Genomic DNA, 21,494 nt, shown 5'->3' with positions numbered 1-21,494 from the left:
GAGGTCTGGCTAGGTCTTATTTTCGGGGAAACACGGTATATATTTGGTAGATGTGCTATGCCTGCCTGTCTTAGCTGGGTGGCTTTATGTAGTAGGTTCCCTGTGAGGTCCTGGCACAATCTCCCAGTCATCTTGTGCTCTAGGAGTGTCCTTTGTGTGGACACTCCTAGAGTGTCTCCAGTTATAGTTGAGCCTTGATTGCTATTGGAATGTCATTGGGTGGATTTGAACCTCAGGCTTACTGGTTGTGGGGTTTGACCATGTTCATAGCTTATGGGCTGCTTTGTAGCAGGCTCACCCCACTGAGTCGGATTTGCCCCCATAGGCTCTGGTGCCTATGCACCCTTTGCATTTGCCCCTTGAGGGGCTATTCAGGTGGTTATTTGTTGTGGTCTGAAGCTGGCCTCCAAATGTGTTTGTTCTGGGGCCTCCTGGGAGGGGCTCCCGTGCAGGCTAGGGTCAGCCACTGCCTGTGACTGGCCTGGTACTACGTGGTAGGAGCTACAAAGTGATCCACAGTTTTTCACTGGCCTGGGACTACCTGGTAGGAACTCAAAGTGACCCGTGGTTGGTCGCTTCCTATGTTGGATCTAGAGGTACATGAGAGAGGCTGTGCTCCAAACCACGGCCAGCTGCCACCAGTACTGAGTCTGGGGCAGCTTCACAAAAGGCCTGGGACAACTGAGGTCTCTGCTGCCTGCTCGCTGCTGCTAATGCTCAGCTGCTGAAAGAGTCTCCTGTGGTACACGAATTGGGTGAGATGGTCTCAGGGACTCACCAGGGTGGGGCAAGTGGTGTTCACCAGGTTAATGCAGATTTAGGTTTGGTGCTAGTGCTGAGCCTGGGGTTACTCAGTGAAAGTCTCAGAGCACACCCAGGCCAGCTACTGCCCACCTGGGGACAGCATATCCTCGAGAGTTGTCCATGAAAAACTGCAGTGCAGCCTGGGGCCGGTTGCTGGCTGCAAAAATTGCCTCCAGTGACTCACAAGTTGAGACCAGCTGTTTGCTGCTGAAAGAGCTTCCTGCAGTGCACTGGACAGGACTGGCTCTTGGTCACAAAGGAGTGCTTTCAGCCTGGTGTGCAAGTTGGTTTGGGCAGGTTCTCAGGGAGTCACAAGGTGGAGCAAGCAGAGTTTAGCAGGCCAATACAGATTCAGATTTTGCTGCATGGAAGGAGGGGTCAACACAGGAAATATGGCATAAAAGTAGGCAGCATGGGAGAAAGGCTCTACACAGGGATAATTGTGTCCTTGTCCTAAAACCACACAACTCAGTCTCTTCCCATTTGTCTCTGATTTCTTCCTGAGTTGCTGTCCCTCTGCCAGACGCCAGGATGAGTGCCTGGAAATGACTGGGTCTATGTGGCCCTTTTAAAAGGATGCCTGTGTTTCCAGCCACCTTCCTTCTCACTTGGACAGTCAGATTGCCCTCTGTTTTTCATAGCCACATGTTATGGGGTCTCCTCTTCCCAGCATCAGTGCTCCAGTCTGAGGCTAGTGTGATGTTGAGGTCCCTCACTCTTCAGGGGGTCCTCTATAGCTGAGATATCCCTCCTGATTCTCAACCACAACACAGAGGTTTGGGGCCAGCCTGTTTCATGTCTCCAACCCTCCTACGAGTCTTGATGTGGCTTCTTATATTTTTATTTATAGGACTTCTTTTCAGCTAGTCTCCAGATGGTCCTCCAGGTTGATTGTTAAATAATTTAGTCATAATTTTAATGTGGTCATGGTAGGAGGCAAGCACAGCATTTATCTACTCTGTCATCTTACCCTGATTCACTAAAAAACACTTTTTAGAATTAACATCTCTTCTAGCTATTTTTTGGTGATGAATAAATAATTATGCCTCTGAAACTCTTACATCTAAGTGCTCTGTTAATTTCTGTTTTCATTCTTATACAAAGTTTTCTTCCAACACAAAATATTTTTCTTGTCTATTATTATGATTTATAATAAAACTGACTTAATACCTACACTTTCCTTATAGAAGAAATAAAAAACATCCCTATTGATTAAATTTCTGTTGTTTTGAATTAAATATTACATCTGTAAAATACTGTGTTTAACAGTATTTCTACAGTATTAATTTCCAATTAATGGAAATAAAAATATTTCAGGAAATATGTATTGATATGTTATTCCTTAGGGATTTATTTATATTGTAAAAGAGAATTAACTTCAGAAAGAGATTTGAATCTCACTTTTAACATCTTTAATTAATATAAAAATATCAAAAAATTAACCTAAATCATGTGTCCTATTAGGAACTACATCAGAAACAGGTATTACAACACAAGACAGAAAATTAAAAGAGAGTCATTTTTTGGAATTCATCACATTTTAGTAATCAAACTTTTGCCATTAGCAAGAGAGATTTTCTCTCCCATAAATCCCTGTCACTTTAGCAAACACAAAAGGACAGCAACTTGCTGTGGCAGGAAAAAAGTTTATAGTTGTCTGATAGTTGACAAGTTATTTAGCATCTCTGAATCGCACTTGCCTCATCTGGATTGAGAAGACTATACCACTTGGGTTGTTTTGATGATTAAATAAAACAATAATTCATGTCCATTTGTGGCCGACCAGCAGCCACGAATCAACGAAGAACCTGAAAAGGGGAGTGGGAATTAAATAAAGACACTCACAGTTAATTAAGATGCGATATCGGTCTCCAGTGATGCTGAAGCATCGGCTTTATTCACCTTCACCACTTATATACCCTAAGAGTACGTGCACAACTACTAATCAGCAAACAGTGGAATGCATTACATCACAGAGTGTTATCTTTTACCTAAAACACAGAAAAGCAGAACTTACAGAATCATCAAACAAACCTTAATGCTATTATCTCATTAAGAGTAAATTTATGACTTTTACATACAAACTACAAAATCCTTGAAACTTTCCCAAAGTCATTATCTCATGACAAAGCCCACCAATTATCCTGTTAGTCTTCAGTCCTCAGTGTCCGAGAACCGGTCACTCCCACCTCATTCCTCAGCAGCTTGCAAGCACCCTCCAGGCGCAGGCAGAGATAATGCCTTAGAAGCCGAAACAAGTTAATCATAAACTGAGCCAGTCTGCAAGGCTTTAGAATAACAAGAAATCATGGCTCCCCACATCTCCCCCTTTTTTATTTTATTGAAGCAAAATCCATATTACAGGAGATATAAGGTGACGGTGCCTGTCTTAGGCACCCCGGGACCGTCTCATCAATTAACCCGTCTTTGGAACTTGTATTTTTTAATACAAGCCCTGTCTTAGGTGTTGAAGGACCTCCCAGGATTTACCCGTCATTGGCTAACCCGTCCCAATACATACAAGGGGGAGAGAGAGACTTAAGGCCTTGTCTTAAGCTCAAGCTGATGGATGTCAGCTCGCAAGTCTAACATCCTGCTGATGAAACATTTAATGAGGATGGGGAGTAGGCACAGAACCAAACAGACACAGATGTCCAATATAAGAAAAATCATAACAGAATGGGTAATATGAGGCATAGATGGCATAGCATTTCTAAGAGCATCAATAAACTCAGAAGCAGCCTGAGCTGCATCAAATTTCAAGGCTTCAGCTTCTCTCATATTTTGAATTTTCTCATGAAGCTGAAACATATCTAAAGACACATTAACATCATGCCAAATTTCTTTTAGTATACCAAGGTCCAGAGATATTAACAGGAAGCATAACAAAAGATGGTTGTTTAAGTATCATAACATTAGTTTCTAACGGCACCCAAGAAATACAATTTGTTAAAGAACAATTATTACAGGAAACATTAAATTGATTTCCTACAAAGTGTACATTAATATTTTTAATCAAAAGTATATAAGGGGAAGGAACACAAGCAGATATATTAACAGTTTTAACAACAGTGGTCTAATCTCTAGTCCCATCTGGTAAATCAGTCACCTGACTGCAGGGAGTGCCTGATTTACAAAACTTTCCAAATGTTGTTTTATGTGTCCATCAGAAGGCAATCCTAGGGCGTGAGTGTCATTGACATAATCTGGAATCTCAGGACCATCCCATACAGCAGGGTGGAGAATAGGTGGATCAGGTACGTAGGCCCAATACGTCTGGTCTTCTTCTGCATTGCTGAGGGTCATCAATGTCATCAGCAGGTAGAGGGTCCACATGTCGCACCAATCGTTCTGGCAGCCACCGAGGACTATCTGCATCCTGTGGAAAAACACAAACATGCCCTCGGCCCCATATGAGGACTGGGTCTGGGCCTTGCCATGATCCAGTAAGTGGATCCTTCTTTCTGACCAAAGCCTCAGGGTCGGCAGAAGGATGCCAGAAACGTTCAGCTGCACTCTTAACATAGGCATCCAAAGTCAAAAAATTTTGAATAAAAAGACAAGTAATTATGGGGCGTTAGGGGATATAACTCCCCCTTTTTTATTTTTTGTAAAATGACTTTTAATGTGCCATGAGTACGTTCAACAATCCCTTGCCCCTGGGGATTGTAAGGAATGCCAGTAACATGATTAATTAAAAATTGTTGACAAAATAAAGCAAATTTTTTACTGGTGTAGCCGGAGCCATTATCTGTTTTAAGTTTTTTAGGAGTGGCAGAAGGGTGTGGTAACCCTGGCTGGAGGGCACCCATAACTTTTATAGTTTTATTTACTTTTTTTAAGTCCTGTAACAATCTCCATTTTTTTGATTTTTTTTTTTTTTTTTTGATTACAAAAATAGGCGAATTCCAGGGTGAATTGGATTGAATCACATGGCCTTTTTTAAGCTGCTCCTGTACAAGCGCTTGAGCGGCCGATATCTTTTTTTGCGTAAGGGGCCATTGATCTATCCACACAGGCGTATCTGTTTTTTAAATTATAGCCTCTGTTGTCCTTTGGTGGAGTACAGGTAAATCTATGACCCCCGGGGAAAATATCCTAAACCTGTTTTTTGTAAATTAGGATTAGGTGATATGGGTTTTTGTCGTCCCTGTCCTTTAATTTTTAAGCCCTGTCCTGGGAGGAGCCCTTGATCAAACATTTGCTGAGTTACTTGGGTGTTTGGGCTAAAGAGATAAACTCCCATATCACTCATAATATCTCGTCCCCAGAGATTGACTGGGAGGCCAGGGATAATAAACGGTTGGAAAGTTCCCTGATGACCTTCCTGATCTTGCCAGGACAGAAGATCGCTGCTTTGAAGAGGAGATTGAGATTGGCCTATACCTTGTAAGCTTGTGTTAGTATAGCGTGCCGGCCACTTAGAGGGCCAATGTTCAGCAGATATGCAGGACACATCAGCTCCAGTATCTAAAATTCCTGGAAAACTTTTTTTATTTATTTTAAGTAGCAACACTGGCCGATCTCTCTTTATTTCCTGAATCCAATAAGCATCTGAGGAGCCAAATCCTCGATCTCCTCGTTTTTGATCTTGTCTATTTTTTTTTACCTTAATGCGAGGCAAAATAATTAACTGTGCAATGCGAGTTTTAGTAGGTATGGCAGAAATATTTAAAGGAGAATGGACCATGATTTTAATTTCTCCTGTAAAATTTTTATCAATAACTCCTGGAGAAACATGGATACCTTTTATAGTAGAGCTACTTTGTCCTAACAGTAACCCTACAGTTTTATAAGGCAAGGGGCCAAAAATCCCTGTGGGAAGGGCCTGCATGCCCATCTCAGGAGTTAATATGATGTCGGAGGTGGAACACAAGTCCAATCCTGCGCTGTCTGAGGTGGCCCTGAATAAGTCTGTGATATGTTTTTTTTCAGGGACCCGTTTTCCTTTTGTCCCTGCATCTGCTCCGGAATTTGCAGTGCCCCATAACATTGTTGATTCGGGGCCTGGGGCTGGCCCCTCACCCAGTTTTTCTGGAACGGCTTTTTATCTTTATCTGTTTTGGACTTGTATTTATTAGACCAATGTTTTTTTCGCCTACACTTAGGACATATGCCAGGAAGCTTTTTTGCAGAAGCCGCGGTCGGAACTGAAGGATTCTCGGCTTCTGTTTTACGTGGACATTGAGTAGCTCTATGTCCCATTTTTCCACAATTAAAACAAGCTCCAGCACGACCATTTGTATGGAGCTTTGCCTGTTGAAGCAGTACTTCATGAATACTCTTTCCTTGTAAAGCAGCAGCCAAGGCCACCCCCTGAGAGAAGGAGGGACCGACATCAGTACACAAACGAATAAAATCAGCTATAGTACCTTTGTTTTTAATCGGTCGAATAACCGCCTGACAAGCGGAATTAGCATTTTCATAAGCTAGCTGCTTTATGAAGGCCTGAGTGGCCACCGTTGAACCAAAAGTTCGCCCCGCAGCCGTACTGAGGCGAGACACAAATTCCTGAAATGGTTCATCTGCTCCTTGTCTTATTTGAGTAACCTGTTCTTCTTTGCGGGAAGTATCAGGAAGCATTCGCCAAGCATCTTTAGCTGCTGTGGCAGTTTGGCCATAAGCGCCTGGCGCAAATTCCATTTGATTTTTTAGGTCAGCATATATGTCTTTTTTTGCTAGCATATCAAAAGTAATAGGGATCTGTTTTAAGGCATTCTCATTGGCCTTTTTTTTTTACAATTTTTATAAAATTTTGATTTTTATAAGAGATAATCGCCTCCGGAAAGGCAAGCATAAGCAATTTTCTTCCAGTCCTCTGGAGGAGTAGCCTCACTGGACAAAGCATCTAAAATTGCCATGGTAAAAGGAGCTATAGGGCCATACTGAGCACAGGCCTCTTTTAATTTTTTTACTTGTTTCCACTGAAAAGGTCTCCATTTTCTAACTTGATTTTTTGCCTGATCCGTTTTCTCAAAGAGAGGATAAACGCCAAAACATTTTGTAGATTCTCCTTGCTTGTGAGCTTCCTCACAAGCTAGCTGAAGCGGAGAACGTACAAGGGAATCTGACCCTGGCTTAACGTATCCTGGCGGGGGTTTTGTTAGCATATCCCAGACCGGCGGCTGCGGTGGTGGCAGCGGAGGGTCCCACATACGAGGTCCCTCTGGAGGTGGTGCAGTGGGGTTAATTACAGGGGATTCACCACCCCCTGGATTTCCTGGATCTCTATAAGGAATCTGGGGAGGCCTGGGACAATCCTCCTCTCTATAAGGAATCTGGGGAGGCCTGGGACAATTTTTCCCTTTTCTAGTAATCTTGAGTTCTACTAATTGTCCTTGAAGCATCTTTATTTGCTCTGTAAGCGTAAAGATAGGATCTACAAACCGCCTGCTTTCTTGAGCTGCAGCCATTACGGAATATTTCTCCCTGTCATATTTAGCTGCAGCTTCTTCTAAATCTTTCTGATCTTGAGGGCCTAAATTTTTCCATTGATCATCTGGAGGTCCCTGGCTAGCAGGTTCTTTATTATGCATAGGAGCTTCCTCGGCACAGTCAACCCCCTCCCTTTCTCCCAGCTCTTTATTATGCTTAGCAAGTCCCTCTGCATACCTGACTTTCTCCCCCTCCTCCTTCTCCTCCGGAGAGGCGGCAGATGGAAGAATTTTTTCATTTTTAGCCTGTTTTACTTTTTTTAGTCTACAACTCTCACTTTTAAGATTTAAACAGTCTCTTATCAAAGTCCATAACCCGAATGTTTTTATAGGGACCCGCTGAGGTCCTTGGGCAATATAATAGTCCTGTAATTGTTCTCCAACCTTTTTCCCAGTTTCCAAGCTGACAGTACCTTTATTTGGAAACTTAGGGCAAACTTCCTTTACAACTTTTAAAAATTTATCTAATTGCTCTTTGCTCACCCTGCTGCCACGGGCGGCAAGTAATCTCTTAAGTCCTCTAACATACAGGTCCTTGCTGCTAGCGTGACCCATTTCTTTGTTCCCTAACTCGGCCCTTCTTTTACACAATATTTACTCAGATGCCCGTCTGGCCGTGCCCCTCTCGGGACCAAATCTGTCTTATGACAGAACCGGAACCTCAGATTAGGGCCCAAACAAGCTCCGTAACACGAAATCGTGGAGCTACCACTCACTCACACACTCATTCGACCGAGGGGACAGTGTCCTACTCACCGTACCTTCAACACTCTATAACCGAGCTGGGCCCAATCTGTACGGTGTTCCTCACTGATTCCCCCGTGTTCAGGCCCCACGTTGGGCGCCAATTGTGGCCGACCAGCAGCCACGAATCAACGAAGAACCTGAAAAGGGGAGTGGGAATTAAATAAAGACACTCACAGTTAATTAAGATGCGATATCGGTCTCCAGTGATGCTGAAGCATCGGCTTTATTCACCTTCACCACTTATATACCCTAAGAGTACGTGCACAACTACTAATCAGCAAACAGTGGAATGCATTACATCACAGAGTGTTATCTTTTACCTAAAACACAGAAAAGCAGAACTTACAGAATCATCAAACAAACCTTAATGCTATTATCTCATTAAGAGTAAATTTATGACTTTTACATACAAACTACAAAATCCTTGAAACTTTCCCAAAGTCATTATCTCATGACAAAGCCCACCAATTATCCTGTTAGTCTTCAGTCCTCAGTGTCCGAGAACCGGTCACTCCCACCTCATTCCTCAGCAGCTTGCAAGCACCCTCCAGGCGCAGGCAGAGATAATGCCTTAGAAGCCGAAACAAGTTAATCATAAACTGAGCCAGTCTGCAAGGCTTTAGAATAACAAGAAATCATGGCTCCCCACATCCATTGCAAAGGATATAGTAGATTTTTTTAAATGACAATTATTCTTTTGTGGAAAGTGGTGAAAAGAACACCTCTTTTCTACCCATAAGATAAGTAGCTGTATGTAGTAGATGCTGCAATGTTCTGTACAGAACCGCACCCCAAACCTCACCCCCCTTTGTGACTGAGGTAATCATTCTGCCAGCTTCCTGGACTTTGGGCTGCTGAATCATAGGTAAGCTCAATGACTGATGGATGAGGAGTCCACAGACCTAGTCCCATTGCCTCAATGTGGACACCTTTGAAGGTCTGTTCTGGCTTCACAGTTCCCTGTGGCATTGGCTGAGCATTATAGTTCTCAACTGCATATGACTGCATGTAGTTCTCAACTGCATATTGACTCAACTGCATTATAGTTCAATTTCTTTCTCTGCCCCATCCTCCTTCCTTCCCTCCCTCACAGTTGCTGCTTCTGAGAGTAGTCCCTAATAAACTTCCTTTAAGCAAATCTAAGTCTTTGTCCAAGGCACCCAACCCATGACGGAGTGACTTGAGGAATGCTGAAATTTCTCCTCAATGGCCTACCTAACATGTCAAAAACTAGTGTCAATCATTCATGCATTCAATACCTACTTTCTATTCATTGAGGGCCTGCTACACGTCAAGCACAGTCTTTTTCAGAGTTTTCTTAAATGTGTCTTTTCTAACTGGAATGAGGCATTGCTCTTAAACAAGACTAAATATTCTAACATGTTGGCAGCAGTGAAACTTTCTGATTGTCTATTACTAATCTGTGTCAGCTAGCAAGGCATTTTCTGTCGGGTTTACCAGAAAACATTTGCTAAGTAAAAGAAGTATACATTTGATTTATGTTGAGAAAAATAATGTTGCGGCATGAATAAATTATGAAAATATGCTATAACACAGGCAGTACATTAGAATAACAGATGCAAATTTGTTTTGTGAATTATGAGGTTAGTCTCAAGTTATATATGATTTTATTCGCAAGCTGTTCATTGCATCTTTTTTCCTATTTCATTTGATTTGAAAGCGTGTTTTCTCTAAATGGGGACTGGTGTATGCTCTGAAATTAGAGGCAGCTGGGTAAAATGAAAAGGAGCATAGTTTTTAGTGTAAAAAGATTTGGGACTAAATTCCTTTGCCACTTTACAACTGTGACCTTGGAGAAATCATCAGGTTCTTTCAGCCGTGGCTTTCTTATAACTTAAATGAGGATACTAATATCTACTCTATAGGATTTTAAAGATAATTATATGAGATAACACATGAGAAAACCTCAATGTCACTTAAAAAGAACTCATTAAATAATAACTATTGTTACTGTTGTAGTATCTATGTTTACATATGATGCTCCTTAAATAATAAACCTCATTATAGAATTAAGTGCATTACTAATACATGAGAATTCAGGGTTTTGTAAAGTGAGCATTTAATCTGAAAGGTCATGTAACAAAAAACTTTTCTCTAGACCAACTAATTCAAGTTTGTAAGGATTAAATGAGTTGATACATGTATAAGCATTTTAAATTGCAAAGCACATGACAAAAATCAGCTTTTTATAGTTGTTACTGAGCATATCCTTTAAACAAAACTTTGTTAATCACATAGGCATTAGGATATTTGTTGAATTAAATAAGCATTTTGTTCCATTATTAAAATTATCATATGCTTCAAGTCACAATAGTATGAACCTTGAAATTTTTAGCCATTTATATGGAAAAAAAACTAGTCTAAAAAATGGTCTAACCTCGTCACAGAGAACTATGGCTGAATCTACATATTGAGTAGTTAAACTTTGTTAAATTAAAATAGAAAAATTATTGAGCCTATGTTCTCCTTAAATAAAACTTCAAGAGAAGCAGTTCATATGCTTTTTCTGAACTGTCCAGAAATTAATACTTCTTCAAGTTTTCACAGCTTACAGAAGGGATATCTAGACTATACACACACACACACACACACACACACACACACACACACCCCTATATATACCATATATATAGGGGTGTGTGTGTGTGTGTATATATATATAATGTATATAAATAAAATATATAGTATATATAATATATACTATATAAAATGTAAATGTGTATAATATAAACATATAGTATATATAATACGTAATGTATAATATGTACTATATAATATATAGTATGTATAATATAAATATATATAAATCTTATATATATATAGTCATTCCATTTATGTCACTTAATAGCTGTGCATCCTTAAGTAAGCTCTGTTGCACTGCTACCATGTTTTAAAAACAAGTATAATATTCATACCTAGCTTTTCAGTTTCTTGAGAGAATTAGATAAATTAGCACAAATAAAAACCTTCAGACGAATGTCTAGCTTATGGTAAATAATCAATAATTTTTTGCTATCATGCCAATTAGTGACATGATGATAATCATTATAACAATTCTTATCTGCTTATTAACTCATGACAGTATATAGAACACTATAAACTTGGATCTTCTCATGGTTTTTCACTAACGAGACATAGAACATGGAGCAAGTCACTTAAATATTCTGTGTTTTATTTTCCTCACCTGTAAAGTGGGACTAAATATAGGAGTCTATAGAGCTAATAGTGCTTTCTGTAAATGATGGATATATTCTGTAACTGCACTGACATATACTTCCACTAGCCACATGAGAAACTGAATTTTCTATTTAGTTTTAATTAATTTAAATGTAAATAATCCCATGTGTCTGTTGGCTGTTGTGACAGACAGTGCTGATCTGTAACATTCTAGGATTCTAAATTGGCCTATATTCATCAACAAAGTACAATATAACTGGAAAAAATAGTTTGTAGGCCCATGATATTTATGCATTTCCAGAAATGTGCACCAGGAATCATCTGAGATGCTGAGTATTATTAGGCTGAGATTTCTTTTTCCTTATTTACACATCAATTTATTTCCCCTTAAATTTGCATATTTTAATGATCAGTAGCCACTTTCTTAACAAAGTCTGTGTTTGTAGTTTTAATGAATATATTTAAAATATTACTAATATCAGTGATCAGACTGAAGTTGTCTCACAAAAGCCCAGAGAAAGAATAAAAACAGTGAAAAATATAGAATAGAATAGTGTTTTTTCTACCCTAGAAGCACATTAGAATCATGGGGAGGAAGAGGCTTTAAAAAGTCCTGTTCTTTGAACTCTATTCCCAATGATTTTGATTTAGTTGGTCCAGGGTGAGGCCATGCATTGGTGTGTTTCCAGATGATTCAAATAGGCAGTCAGGTTGGGAAAGAATGACATATCATTAATTCTAACAGCATTCCAGGAATTAGGCCATATGTTGTTATTCTTATTTCAGAGTCATGGTTATTAAATCTCAGTATGCATAGAATTCCCTTAGGAGCTTAGAAGAATCTTCCTTTTGACAGGCACACCAGTAATTCTGATGCAGAAGGAGCTAGGATTACATGTTGAGAAGCACTGCTGTAGAGAACACTCAGAGTTTATGCAGACTTGTTAAACTTGGGATGAGATATGAAATAAGAGAAAGAATTTTGACTACTACTGTACAGTCATATAAATGTGAAGTAGTTTATATTTGTTCGATTCAGAATTCTTTTTTGTTTTAAATTAAATTTTATTGGAGTGACGATTGTTAGTAAAGTTACATAGATTTCAGGTGTATAATTCTGTAACACATTATCTATATCTCACATTATGTGGTCACTACCCAGAGTCAGTTCTCCTTCTATCACCATGTATTTGACCCTGTTTACCCTCTTCTAGAACCCCTCGGAATTCTTTATATTTGTTATGTTCCAGTAAATAGATTGGAGTTGAATGCAGTATTGGATGGGATGATGGTGACAATGTGGTTGGTGGTAACAGTGATAGCAAACTTAAATGAATGTAGTCTGGAGGGAAATAATGAATGTCATCTGTTTACCTGTTTAGTCATGATGGATGGTGACATCATCATTTCTCCAGCTGTGACTTTAGAAATTTAGACAGAAAGAAAATGCTCTAGCGTATAGCCCATGACACTGAAGTTTTGGGGGGCTGATTATTTGCTAAAAGGTCTACTAAGGTGCCATTTATTACTATGGTAAATTTAAAATGGCCCAATTCTGGTCCCTAGACTTTGCACAGCTAGAAACCTTATTTCGTCTGAACATATAGACAGTCATTGGGCATTATATTTTTATTGTCAAAAGTAATTCAACTGATGCAAAAAATAATAATGCCAACTTAATTCACAATAAAAAAGAATATTACCACACGGAGCAGAATACTTATGACCCATTGATTAATGCATTTTATTCCTATAGACCTATGTATATAAGAAATAAAAACATACTTGAAGGTAGTTTACTAGTCATTAAATAAGAATAAAGAGTATTTATTGTAGCCATGCCATCAGACTAAAAAGACATGAAAGCATCCATATCACTACAGAGATGGTCTTAACATGGGCCAGAGATGGTCTTAAAATGGGCTAGTCCCATAACTAGGTTTCTTCTTCCCTGAGCAGTGTTAGGATGGATACTGCCAACATTTTCTCTTGACTTTCTTTCCACTAGGCTTCCATCGCTAAGCAACTCACACCTTTATAGGTACATTCTTTCTATAGATATGATGATGTATTTGGGTTTTGCAAATGAATTGGATTTTAGTCTTCTCCTAGCACTGGCTGTTGAAGTCAAAACAAACATATACTCTCAAATTTACACAAGTGATGATGAAATCAAGTTTATTATAAGATTTCAGGGAAGGAATAATTTTGTAGCTGATTATCAACCGTAGAGGATTTGAATATATTTTATGCTACAATAACAACCCTAGTGACCTTGTATCAACCCAGCTTCCCTTTATATTTCTCTTCTATTGCCTCCAGTACTATCCGAATGCTTCACAATCAGCATCCTGAGAGAGAATGTAGTTTGGTTTCTTCCTTACTAAGAGAAATCACCCATTGGGTGGGGTTCCTCAGTCATTTCTTTCCTTAAGCTACTTGATTTCTCTTTTTTTCAGTTTGTTGATGTGTGTCTTTATTAGAATGCCTATCTGTGGTCTCAGTACAAAAAGCATGAATACTTGTGAACAAATTCCTGCTTTGGGCAGTTTCCCTAACAAGAGGGCTGTGGACCTGCCAGGTACTTAGACTTAGGTCTTCATATCCTTTATAATACATGCCAAGTCTTGCAGGGCTGGGAGCGAGTATGTCTTTCTGAGATGCATTGTGACTCTTATGTATTAAGTATAAGCCCTAGGGTGATCTTATTTCCTTCATTTATAAATTATTGGGGGAATGTCTCCTTATTACTATAAGAGTTTCAATTGGACCAACTTATTTTGAACAGAATTGATTGACCTAGTAAGAAAAATCATATATGAAATCGCATCAAGTAATTATGTGAATCAAAAAGAGACGTTTATACAAAATCCAAGAAACTTAACAATGGAAATTTTTTACAATCATTGTTAACATTGTGGTTATTATTTAGATGAGTTTTCATATAAAGTCAGGTTCACATAATATAGCACAAATACTAATTAATATTTACAAAATATTAAAGCATGCAGTTTTATTAATTAAAATGAATGAATCTCTATCATGAGGTAAAATGTACTTCCTATTCTTTATTAAGCTACATAAATTTTAAAGGAACTGGGATCTGCATGAACATAAAATTGGTATATGTTCTATATTTCATAAATATTACATTTTGAATTCAAAGTCAAAAGCTGCATGTAATTATATTCAGTAAATTCTTTATAAATGTGTCAATTAAACTTTTAAAGGAGATAAATATTAATATCTTATATTTATTGCCATGTGAATTTTCTCAATTCACTTATTAATTATTCTTCCTACATATTTAATTTTTATCCTGTATAGCTTACAGAATATGTGTTATGGGTCATGTTAGATAGAAAAATCTTCTATTTATGTTTAAAGTTAGACAATCACAGATATTGGTAAGTTTGACATTTGCCATCATTATTAAACAATTCTAGTAATTTATTTCAGTAGTATATATCCCAGAGGATAAGTGGAAATAATAAGTAAACTCTGAGTTAAACTTTATTGGCTTTGTATTAATATTTTACAAGACTATCTTTCACATATTCTACACACAAATGCTTTGTATTGCTCTACTATATAGGTATAAATGTCAATATAAGTAAATATTCAGAGTCTGACTCTAAATCAGTACATCGCATTACTGAGGATATGGTAACATTGAAATAAACGATTTTTTTTAAAATAGGAACAAAGGAGACGTTTTACTAGTCAGAAAGGAAAAAAACAAAAACCCTTTCTCAATTATTTACTCATGATTTCTCTTTTTTGCTAAAAAAAAAAAAGTAAAATGAACAGCTATAACTTTAAAAATTCTTTTTAGTGTTTATAATATTTTGCAAAATACTCTGCTACCTAAGTACGTTAAGTGTACTGTTTTGTTAAACAGTATTTTGTTGTTCTCCACCTTATCTGTAAGACAAAATCTTTAAGATCAGGGATGGAAAAACCTTAACCACATACATTGTAACTTGCATTTTGCAGATGAGAAAAATAAAGCTCAGAAAATCCTCAGTGCCTTGATCAAAGTCACATTTTATAAATAAATGATCCAGGAAAGTTCAGAGTATGGCAAATCAAGGATTTTTTTCCCTTACCCCAAATCTGTCATACTATTGAATTCAAAATACTATTTCTGACAAGGATTTCTATAGGGGTCCATTATTCTATTCTAAGGTTGCTTCTATATTTAAGGAGAGCAATCTCTTAGGGTTCAGAGCACCATAAGACTAGCTATTCAAAAACCAGAGAATGGTATAAAAAGGAAGACGTAAAGGTGAGTGCATGCTTTAACATTCTAGCCTTATGCATGAATAGGTGGAGAATTAGAAATGCTGAAAGTCATCCTAGAAACCTTTTCGAAGTGATCCTTTTCGAAAAAACTATTTGGAAGTTAACTAATCCTTTCTTTAAAATGTCTTTGTGGCTGGGGATTTAGATTATTAACAAAAATACTTAATTTACCTGGCTGACCTTTAATATGAAGGAATCCTAAAATCTCACCCACATTAATTCTAGTATATTTACACAAACATCTCAAAGCTTTATCTTTATAAAAATGAAATACATAGAGAAGTGGATAAAGCAGTTTTAATCCCCAAAACATCAAAAATGCTTGATTTGATTCTTCACCTAGTTGAAGCTCTTTTATTAGAAGTGTATGTATTTATGACTGTTAGGTTCTTCTAATTTATTGACATTTTATTATCATGAAACATACCTTTTTATTTCTGGTTCCACTCTGTTTTGATATCTACTTTATAGGACATTAATTTAGCCTCTACAACCTTTCTATACTTGCTGTTTGCCTGGGCCATCTATTTTTCAACCATTTACTTCCAACTGATTTGTTTTTTATATTTAATGTCAGTTTTGTAGATGTCACAGAGCTAGGTTTTATTTGTTTTAAATGGGTTCTTCAATGTTGATTTGAAATGATAAAAATTATATATGAAAGTTTTTATATATTAAAATTAGTTTAAAAATAATAATGCCAATATTTTCATTAATTCATATATTCAGGTATCTGCTTTTTAACAATGCTAGTAAAAAATGGCAAAATTAAAAAAAAAAGATTCAGTTATTTGAGTGAACAATTAATATGTTCGAAGAACAAAGGACTTTTTGAAAATGCCCTCGGAATGAATCACTATGCTTTCTAAAAATATGTAAGTTGATCACTGTGCTTTCAGCAAAATAATCATGTTTTTCAAGAGAGCCTAAAAAAATTTGACAATCTTTATTCTCAAAGTTTTCCTATTGTTATTTTTTTCTTAACTCATAGCAAATTTCTCTAGATTTATACAATTTTCAATGAAAAAGATAATAGGTCAAATGTGCAACTTAAGGAGATTAAAATATTTCAAATGATTTTCCTTTTTCAATTGGGTTATTTTATGTGACTTGCTTTGTTCGGAGACTCTTAAATGATAATAGAGTTTCTTCTGGGATGGAAAAATATCTTCTGGAATTTTTCATAATTAGCAGAAGGCCTTACAGTTTAGTGCCTATTTATGACTAAAATACTCTAAGGTACTTAACATAAATCGGCTCCTCTGTCGAATTTTTGACTGTGTGTGTGTATTACAGGTGAAAATTTGCACTTTCAACCCTTAGGTATAAATATGACATAATACACTTAACCAGTGTAGGTGCTGTTTTAGAACTTGTTACTGATTTGCCTAAATCTTTCAGGAGTTTGGGCTATTGCCCATGATCTGAGGCTGTGGTATATTTTTCCTACTGTTCACAAATCTGTTCACCAGTTACCAGGAAATAAGGGTTGAGGCCTATCTTAGAAAAAGTATAGGTAAAAAGAAATTTTCTTTAAAATGAAGTGAACTGATTTGGTTCTTAATTCTTTCATAAACTAGGAATCTTGCTCTAAGTTCCAAACCAGAGTCTATGGTAATGACTTATAGTCATTAGAAAGTTGGAAGCAAAAACCAAATCACAAAAGGGAATGGGCACCCAGTTTTCTCATCTACCAGATGTTCATCTGATTTCTGCTTAGAAATTTAATATGCAACAGGTCTGTAGAAAAGATTTCACAACAATGTCAACTTCTTAATTTGCTTCTAGAACTACTGCGACATCTACTCAAAGGAAAATGAGTTGAATAGAAATAGATAACATAACCTGAATAGGCAACATGGAAAAATATCTTTTTTTAGGATTGAATAAGCCTTTTAGAAAGGATGCTAATAAAGTTTACCCATAAACATGTCAGAAAAATTATTTAACTTGAATGTCAAGGACCTTTGAAATTGAACTAGAGAAATTAAATCAATGGCTATTGTTTATTTTATATGGGCTTAAATCATTAAGGAATTAAAGTTGGCACACTTTATTTGTATTGGGAGCTTCATAGAAAATATTGGATAAACATAAAACATGTGGAAGATGAATAACAAAGGAGACAGTTAAATTTACATGGCTTAATGCCAATAAAATACATTGTTCTCATTGATACTAGTCAGATATTTTATAGCACTAAAAATAAGTTTTCTCAACTATCAGTAGATCTATGTGGGGTCTTTAAACCAATGAAATCAGTTTTTAACCAAATGTCTGGTTATTTCATATTACATAGACATAGTATTTATTAAATAAATATAATTAAATTAAACATAATCCTGACAATTACAGATAAAATGGTAAACATTTTAACTCTTTGGGGTAAACGTAATCTGTTATATAGCTGTTGACTACTATATTGATCTTTTTTATTATTTCAGGGAATAATTTGTCAAATCTCCTGCAAAGCTTTATCTTTTGGGTTTACAAATTAATAAGACAAATAATCTGATTTTTTTCAAGTGTACCAGAAAGATATAAACTAAATCAAAGCCAGGAGCAAAGAAGCAGAAATCTTTGTAGAATAATTTGTAAGTCTCTCTCATAAAACTTATTAGGAAAGAAGGTGGCATAGTCAATAGACTTTTTCTATATTACTATTTTAAATGATAATGTCTATGTATGTATATTTAATATAAATAATTTTCATATATTAAATAATATATTAATGTAGAGTTTTTGTAATGTATTAAATATATACTTAATACAGATCTAAAAACTGTTCTTCAGCATGAACGATTATTATAGTCCTTTTCATATCTTAGAGATTTGCAACTAGATTATGAAGTAAACAAACAAACCAATGATAATCCAGCTATAGTTTACACATGAACCAGCATCTAACACAAATTCTTTTTTTAAAGTACTAATTTGGAAAAGTACTAAATTTGTTTCTAAATTTGTCACTGCTATTTCCTGGGACATAAGAACAAATATGAATATTTAGAATTTGTGCTTTCAGTATTGTTTCTGGTTGAGATTGTATTTAGGATTATGTTAAAAAATATGGGTTTTCTTAAATAAGTTTTTTTCCACTTTTCTTTCAAAGCAAGTACAATGCTGTTTCACAGTATCACGTATGGAGTATTTAATGTACCTAGGTGAATAAGAATTTATTCATAGTTTATGGGAGTATTAATGAGCTTATACTGAAAAAGAAAAAAAGTGGCATGACAAATTCCAAAAAGAGCATGTAAAGGAGGACAAAGCTTGTTCATATCAGCAGACATTTAGCAAAATGAGTGCTCTGTGTTCTTCAGTGGACCTTTGGAGTTCTTCAGTGCCAGTTCTGGGCAGCACATGTATGCTTTTGTGAAAGGAATGGTGGTGACTGAGGGGGTGAATCAATAACTCAGGGTGAATCTTTACACAGTTGTAGAGGTAAAAAGACCCAAACAGTCGATTCTTTCATTCTTAGCTAGAATGCCCACTGGGTTAAAATAGGGGTGAACATAGAAGCACCAATCTCTACAAGAAATGTCAAATGTATTATGACATTTTTACATGTGTTTTCTCTATTTCCACACCAATGCAAAAACCATAGCTATGGTCTTAAACAACCTCAGAGTATACAAGATAATCAGAGGATATAAACTGACTCTAAGAAGACATAAAGAAATTGACTTCTAACTAACTTGAATTGAATGGTTCACATATTTGTCAGGATTGGCTATCTGCCAATTCCTTTGAACTTACTGAGAAAATATATCAGAATGAAAAAACTGATTTCATTTGAAAATTGATTTTTGGCTTTTATTGATAAAATTATACGATATAAATAATACTGAAGCTAATGTGATGATCACATTAGAAAAAGTATGTTTAAAAACATTGTGTAGATCATAGTCTAAATGTAAATTGAATATAAGTATTATATCATTAGCAAGTCTAAACTTTGTAACTCCCTGAAAATCTTGCTGTGTTTTACTTCTACCAATTGTATCACCGTAAAAGTAAAGAAAAGCTACATTATGAAGTTTAGTTATTTATTTAATAAACACGTGTGGATCACATGTATATACAGAGTGCCTGTCATGTTCCTTAGAAAGGGCTTTATCATTTTTGCTTTATCATTGTTCCTTAGAAAGGGCTTTATCATTTTTGCATGTACAAAAAAATTGGGTTTATGTTACATGTTATATTTTTATAAATTTTCTGATAAAATTTTGTAAATTCTTTTTCTTGTCCTCCACATTTGGCCTCAGATTCTGAAGCTAAGTCCTCTGGCAAGTGAAAAACCATAACAAAAACATTTTTTCTCTGTCCTACTTTAGAATACTGCAGAATGGTTTGGCTTTTGATTCTTGTATATGCTCTAATTAAAAAAATTCATTCAGCCTTTCAATATTCTAAGCTGCAATTATACTATTCCTATAGTCAAAAAAATGAAGAAGAGTCTTTGGGCCAGTAAGAAAACTGAAGACGGAAAGAGGAACTTTTAAGTTAAAATCTTTAAATATTTTCCTATTTCATAACAGTCACAATATTTCTCCAATTTTTGACCAAATAGAAGACCCTTTGAGAGCTTATTACGTAGCTTATAGAGAAGAAACTTAATAAGAAGTGAGAAGCCATACAATGGTTAGACAGAAACAGGGATACTTTTGGAATTGTGTTAGTTACAATCTTTCATCACTTCTCATTACTTCCAAACTTTTTTTGCTTCAGTTGTTTCTAGTACCTAGAAATGCACTGGGGATATGCTGCTGAAGTAGGCATTGGAAGAATGTTTCAGGTGTGCACATACTCGTAAGTCAAAGAAATTGATATTATAATAAAATACATTAAAGTGAATAATTTATATTAGGAAATAAGTATTTCCTACAATTTTGCTGGTGGATGCAAATCCATTGTTTCTCTAGTTTAGACGTTTTACTTTAGAACTGAGGCAGTTGATGTCCAAACTGTCTGAGTGACTGGGAAACACAGATAATGTGTGTCCATATGAAACAACAAGTTATGTCTCCTTCCTTTGCCAGGGAAACACCTAGTCAGATGAAGAAGCCAGGGGAATAAATAATGAACTGCTCATATTCTCTTCCTTTCCTTTGATCTGTTCTGGGTTTGCCTATCGATCAAATGTAACCAGAAAGCAAAGGGCAAGGAAACCCTGTTCCCGCATGATGATGCAGTGTATACAGGTCAGAGACAGGGAATAGGTGGATAAAGTTGGAGACTAAATGTGGAGGGGAAACAGAGATATCCCACAGGCCAGTGCTTTTTTCTTTTTCCTTTAAGGTTTTGCCATAGGTTTAACTTGATTAAAAACACATTATTGAATGTTATATTCTGGTCAATATTCTCTTTTACACTCATATCATCTTTTAAGATATAAAGGGAAAAATACATTTTTCTTTAGAAAACCAGACCAACCTATCATTCTTATTTGTTTAAACGGTATAAGACAAAGTTGTTACAAGTAATATGAGCTAGAGTGACATCAGTGAAGAATGAAGAGTTATATGGTAGACTTCAAGCTCACAATGCTGATGAGACAGGCCTTCACAATGAATTTAGTTCATTTACTGTTGTATTTAAGAGTAATTCTAAATATGAGGAATTTTGTTTTCCTTATTCTGTAATATACCACTTCTGCTATCTGTGTTTTTTGCTCCTACCCTATTTTTTTTTTTTTTATGCTTGAGAGGGTAACTCTAAAGCACAAGCACACAAACTATATGGTGAATACATAGGCAAAAGGAAAATTATTCCTGACCCATGTAGGTGAATGGTTTGCATCCTGAATATAATGTTTTATTATCCATATCATTGTCCTAGCTTGAAAATATTTATGAATGGTCATAAAATTAGGTATCCCTTTTGGATATTCAACCTGCAGTATGGATGATGCTGACCTCCAGTGGAAGGTATTGCCCTGGTTGACTATTTTACACATCTTATTAAAAAAAATCAAAAAACTACTATTTATTGGCTTGAAATTTA

General features: G+C 36.3%; 1 pseudogene; it reads right to left on the bottom strand.

The window, feature by feature from the left end:
- Positions 1-6,447, bottom strand: part of LOC117020633 (uncharacterized) — a 40,793-nt pseudogene extending 34,346 nt beyond the window's left edge.
- Positions 6,448-21,494: the final 15,047 nt, after the last annotated feature.

Source organism: Rhinolophus ferrumequinum, chromosome 3 (genome assembly GCF_004115265.2).
Source record: "Rhinolophus ferrumequinum isolate MPI-CBG mRhiFer1 chromosome 3, mRhiFer1_v1.p, whole genome shotgun sequence".
Lineage (NCBI taxonomy): Eukaryota > Metazoa > Chordata > Mammalia > Chiroptera > Rhinolophidae > Rhinolophus > Rhinolophus ferrumequinum.
This window is presented reverse-complemented; position numbering and strand designations above follow the sequence as displayed.